Genomic DNA, 6472 nt, shown 5'->3' with positions numbered 1-6472 from the left:
GCTGAATAGATATAAAAAGCTTTCCAGTGAATTCATGATCTTTCTTTCATTTAGCAAGGCAATAGACCATTGAGAAACCAAGGAAAGGAATTTATTTAGAACAATACTAATGATCTTGTCCCCAAACTGAGAATCAGATCTTTTGGGCTCTATTTCCAGGCCTCCTACCATGTGATTTTAAATGTGATTGAGTTTCAGCTTATCCAACTGTAAAATACAGGTAATACATTCCCATTTCATAGGGACGGGGGAAGAATACCCATATGTAGTGCTTTATGATCCATAGATGAAAGGTATAATCTGTGACAACTTAGTCACATCAAAAGTGCTTTCAAACTTATCCAGTCTTTTTCTTTCAGGGTTGGTACAAGAATCTGCCTTCCTTGAGCTGCTCATAGTGTTACAAAGCCTACAATTTTCTTTTGAGTGAGAGAGAAATGTCTTCCTATGTAAATAAAACTAGAATCTAATTTTGTAACACATTTTCTATTTTGCCTGACACTTGGAACATGAGGCTTAAGATACCAAAGTTTTTGTTTTTTCCTTGCCCACAGAGCAGTTAGGAATCATAGGAAAATAGATTTAACTTTGGAAAAGGTGAAAGATGAGGAAACTCAAGCTTTGAAAAGTTAAATGGTCAGTCCCACATCATACAGGGAGTAACATGAATGTAATTTGAACCTGTTTCCTCTGCACCATGACAACTTTTAATCCAACATGATAATTAACGATGGAAGCTCATTCAAAATACTAATCTCAGGAACATGATCCCTGACACTGGAATGGTCACATTCATAGAAAAGGCTCAGAAGATGTAATCAAGGCTGTGGCAGGAGTGGATCTTATGACATAGATTCACTATTGCTCAAACACTTTTGTTTTGCTGTGGAGTATTAGCAATTGTGGTAACTAAGTTGAGGAGGGTCACAGCTATTCATAGTGAATGTATGTGTGAATGAATGAATGAATGTGTAGCTTCACCACATGAAGCCAAGATGGGAGAGTAGAGAAAGCACTCAGGCAAATTCTTCCAATGTTCTCCTCTAAAAATCTTTAAAATAATGATCAAGTTGAATTATGGAGCCACTTCAGAAGATCCACTACTGCCACAGCCTTTATTACATCTTCTGAGCCAAAAAAAGTCAGATTGAGACATCTTACCAGCCTACAACAACTTAGAAGGTCAAAAAGAGAGATCTATTACATAGAGGCACAGGTTGACTTGAAAGCCATGCGGATGAAACTCTACTGGTGGGAGCAGGTGGTGGCAAGATAAGCAGCAGCAACTTTGGGGGCTCTCAAGCCTGAGGCAGTAAGTAAGTGGATCTGCCAACTGGTCAGGAAAAGATAATAGGAGACCCCATTGCTAACACTGGATGTAGGACCACATGCTGTTTGGCAACTCCATTGCCTGTACTGACTTCTAGGTCATAGTTCAGGGGTGGAAAGGGGCATTTTTGCTGAAAAGGGAGTGGGAGCCCTGAGGTAACTCCATTCTCTATATGTACCTGTGCATGTCAATTCAAGGGCAAAGAGGAGCACTGTCAATGAAGAGGGACTAGGAGCCTTGAGGGGCAGTATTGCTTCAGAACCCAAAGGATCTGGGACCCTCAGGTATAATATCACTTTTGATCCCAAGGGATCAAAGATACTGAGAAATAGTAGCTATTGTAATCCCAAGGGTTCAGGGGCATTTCATGGATAAGGACCAGAATGTAGACCAGGAAAGCAGTGACTATACCTCTTCTCAGATTATACCACATTGGAAGTACTGAACACTTCCAAAGAACAGAACTAGCTCTGAAAACAGAATTATATAAAAGCATGAATATTGTGACAGTATCCGTTCCACCTCCTCCCTCCCATGCTGAAAACATAAAGTTCAAAATAAGGTAAATATGAAAGAGCTCTCATAAGGGAGCCAATATGATTAAACCATTTGCCTTTCTACATGGGAAGAAAATACATGAAACTTTTAAGAACTTTATCACTATTAAGGCAGTTAGAAGGATTCTACATAGAAAGAGGGCATGGCAGGAAGTTGATCATGTTGGGATTGTGTAAAAAATTGATATATGAGAAAGAGGGATGGGCTGGGAGAAGAAGGGAGAGGAAGAATGGGGAAAATTATCTCATAAAGGAAGTTTACAAAAAAGATCTTTTATAGTAGAAGTGGAAATGAAGGGGTGTCAGGCAATGCTTATATAGATACACACACAGACAGACAGACACATAATATGACATATAATATATGTGTATTGTTTCATCAAGGAAACACTCCGTGTTCCTCAAAGAAACACAGGGGGGGATGTGATTAAAATAATGGAATTTGGCAGATGCTCAGGGGTCCCACCTGAATGATCTAGTACTGTTTGGGAAACCGGCTAGGGATGATTGGATATGGGCCACACCTGGCCTGCCCTGAGTGACATATGCTGCTGATGTCAGCAGGGGAACCACTCTCCACATCCAGCTTGAAGGACCTCCCTTTTGGTGCAGGGAGAGTAAAAGTAGAAAAAGGAATGCTCCCTGAGGGGAACTCATCATTTCCTGTTGGTGAGCTTCTGAAAGCAGACAGCTAAGAGGCTGTACAGCTGTTTCCTATTGAAAGTGTGGACCCCAGGTGGTGAGTTAATAAAAAAGAGACTAGCTCTTTGAATTAGCTGAGCTGGAAGCAAGTTTGGGGATTGTGTCGGTCTTTTGCTAGAGCCAGAGAGCTTATCCATTTTTCTTTTTCCCTCCGATTCCCTTGTCTTTGACTTTATTAATTTCACCTTTTCTGTGTATTTTATTCCCATTAATAAAACCTGATTTGTTTGTGGAAAGGAGGCTCTTAATCTCCTTTCTTATTGGCCTGGGAGAAATAACTAAAAAGGCAGTTTGATAGGGAGAAAACTTTGGTCCCTCATTATTTTCTGAACCCCAATATTATGGTGAGCCACTCAACTCTCCCCATATTAAATTTGGCCCATATAGTATCTAAACATACACATACACATGTTCCAGTGGTAATAGAAATCTATATTACCTCAAAGAAAAGACAAATAGGAGGGAAAAGGTATAAGAAAAAAGGGGATGATTGTGATAAAAGGGAGGGCAGATAAAAGAAGGCAGTGATCTGAAGCAAAACAGACTTTTGAAGAGGGACAGAATAAAAAGAGAAAGAAAAGGATAAAATAGAAAATTGGATGAAGGGAAATGCATAGTTAGTAATCATAACTGTGAATTGGAATGGGAAGAATTCACTTACAAAATGGAGGCAGATAGCAGAGTGGGTGAGAAACCAGTATCAAACAATATGTTGTTTGTAAGAAATACATTTGAAACAGAGAGACAAACATAGAGTTAAAAGGCTGAAGCAGAATCTAATATGCTTCATATGAAGTAAGAAACAAAGCAAAACTGGGGTTGCATCATGATCTTAGACAAAGCAAAAACAAAATAGACCTAAAGGAATAACCAGAACAAATTTTATTTTGCTAAAAGTATCATAGGTAAAGAAGTAATATCAATACTAAATATATATGCACTAAATGGCATGACAATCAAATCTTAAGAGAAAAATGAAAAGAATTATAGGAGGAAATAAAACAATTACTAGTAGGGAATCTCAAATTTCCCCCTCTCAGAGCTAGATAACTCTAACTACAAGCAATAAAGTTAAGGGAGAGAGTAGAAACTTAGAAAAGTTAGCTATAATAGACCACTGGAAAGAACTGAATGGAGATAGAAAAGCATATAGCTTTTTGCTAAGTCCTACATGAAAATTTCAGAAAAATTGACAATGTATTAGGACATAAAAACGTCACAACCAAATTTAGAAAAGCAGAAATATTAAATGTATCATTTTCTAACCACAACAATAAAAATACATTTAATAAAGGACCATGAAAAGCTTAGATGAAAAATTCATTGGAATCTATAAAATCTATTCATAAAGAATGAGTGGGTCAAAGAACAAATAATAGAAATGATCAATAATTTCATTAAAGAGAATGATAAAACAACATTCCAAAATTTGTGGGATGCAGCCAAAGCAGTACTTAGAGGAAAATGTATATCTCTAATTGCATACATCAGTAAAAAGAGAAATAGCAGATCAATGAATTTAGTATGCAACTGCAACTAAAAAAAAATCCAACAAAAACCAAAATAACAAATTAACCCCTTCCTATTGAACACAAAAATAGAAATACTGAAAATCAGAGTAGGGATTAATAAAATTGAAAGTAAAGAATAAAACATTGTATTAATCATTAAAATTAATAGATTATTTTATGAAAAACAATAAAATACACAGACCATTGATTAACTTCATTTTAAAAAAAGAAGAAAACCAAATTATTAGCATTGAAAATGAAAAGAGTGGTGGAGATGAAATTAAAGCAAATATTTGAAATTATTTTGCCCACTTATCTGCCAGCAAAACTGACAACCTAAGTGAAATAGATGCATATTTCTAAAAATTTTAATTGCCCAGATTAACAAATGAGGAAATATAATACATAAATAATCTTGTCTTAGAAAAATATATTGCATAAGTCATCAATGACTTCCTTAAGAAAAAAAATCCTCAAGATGATATGGATTTACAAGTGAATTCTAACAAACATTTAAGCAACAATTAATCCTAATACTATATAAACTAATTTTTAAATAGGTAAAGAAGCAATCTTCTTAAATTCCTTCTATGACACAAATATGATTTTTTTTTTTTAGTGAGGCAATTGGGGTTAAGTGACTTGCCCAGGGTCACACAGCTAGTAAATGTTAAGTGTCTGAGGCTGGATTTGAACTCAGGTACTCCTGACTCCAGAGCTGGTGCTCTAACCACTGCGCAATCTAGCTGCCCCACTTTTTTTCCCCACAAATATGATTTTAATACTTCAACCAGGGAGAGTAAAAATAGAAAAATAAAACTGCAGACCAATTTCCTTAATGAATATTGATGCAGAAATTTTAAATAAAACACTAGCAAAGAGATGACCACAATATATCACAAATTTCATATCCTGTAATCAAATGGAAGTTATACCAGCAATGCAGGGCTGGTTCAACATAAGGAAAACTACCAGCATCATTGATCATATCAATAAGAAAAAGAACAAAAAATATATGATTATAGAAATAGATGTAGAAAATACTTTTGATAAAATATAACACCTGTTCCTATTTTTAAAAAGTAGAAAGCATAGGAACAAAGGCAACCTTCCTTAAAATGATAAGTAGTATCTATCTAAAAACAAGAGTCGGAGAAATGCAGAGGCAGTAGCAGCGGCGGCATTGCTCCAATAGGCTCCTCTCTCTCCAGTTTCCGCTCTTGAGTCCGGGAGAGACATCTCGCCACCCAGCAGCCCCGGCCCAGCGGACCCTAGGCTCCCCGAGGCTCTCTTGGTGACATCAGGGCGCACCGCACACACACCGAAGGGGCGGGAAAAGAGAAAAAAAAAACCGTAACTCCAAAGATGGGAGGCAAGCTTAGCAAGGAGAAGAAGCGGTACAATGTACATGATGAGAAAGCCAAAGATAAAGACAAGAAGGCCGAAGGAGCTGGTGCAGAGGAAGAAGAAACTCCCAAAGAGAATGATGAGACCCAGACAGTGGCAGAGACCACAGATGTCAAGGAGAGCAACAAAGAGGAGAAGACCGATAAAGATTCCCAGGCGACTGATAACAAGACTGAAGATAAATAAGGGGAGAAAGATGCAGCAGCTGGCAAAGAAGAGACTCAGAAATCAGAGCCTGAGAAAGCAGAGGATGTCCCTGATGGAAAGGTGGACCAGCAGAAGGAGGCTCAGCTTGAGCAGGCCCCTGCCTCTGCTCCAGAGGCCAGCAGTGATGCTTCTAAGACTTCAGCGCTTGGCACTGAGGCAAAGGTCTCCCAGTCTTCCGAAGCCACAGCGACTAGTAAAGTAGATGACAAGAGCAAAGAGGAAGGGGAAGCCCAAAAGACTGAAGCTTCCGCAGCTCCCATCCCTCAAGAAACTAAAAGTGAAGTGGCACCAGCTTCAGACTCAAAACCTAGCAGCAGCCAAGCTGCGTCTTCTTCCTAGGAGACCCCAGCAGCAACTGAAGCTCCTAGCTCTACACCTAAGGCCCAGGAACCTGCAGCCCTGGCAGATGAGATTAAACCTTCTGAGGCTCCAAGGGCTAATCGGATCAAACCATAGCCATGAAAGAGTAACATGGACAGCCTGTTGAAAAAAAATTGATGATGATGATGATAATCACTTAAAAAAAAAGAGTAAGCATTTTTGTAACTGGGTTAAACATGAAGCTTTCTTAATAAGATCAGGGTAAAACAAGGATGTCTATTACTATGCTTATTATTCAATACTCTACTAGAAATGCTAGCTATAGCAATGAGGCAAAAAAGAAATTGACAAAATAAAAATAGGCAATGAGGAAACAAAAATAATACTCTGCAGACAATGTGATGATATACTTAGAGAACTTAGAGAATCAGCTAAAA

At 37.9% G+C, this 6472-nt stretch overlaps 1 pseudogene; it reads left to right on the top strand.

Moving 5' to 3' along the window:
• The first annotated feature begins 5465 nt into the window (after positions 1-5465).
• On the top strand, positions 5466-6184 carry LOC122745872 (annotated as a pseudogene).
• Positions 6185-6472: the final 288 nt, after the last annotated feature.

This window comes from Dromiciops gliroides, chromosome 3 (assembly GCF_019393635.1).
Source record: "Dromiciops gliroides isolate mDroGli1 chromosome 3, mDroGli1.pri, whole genome shotgun sequence".
Taxonomy (NCBI): domain Eukaryota; kingdom Metazoa; phylum Chordata; class Mammalia; order Microbiotheria; family Microbiotheriidae; genus Dromiciops; species Dromiciops gliroides.
Note: the sequence above shows the minus strand (reverse complement) of the source record. Positions and strands in the feature narration are given on the sequence as shown.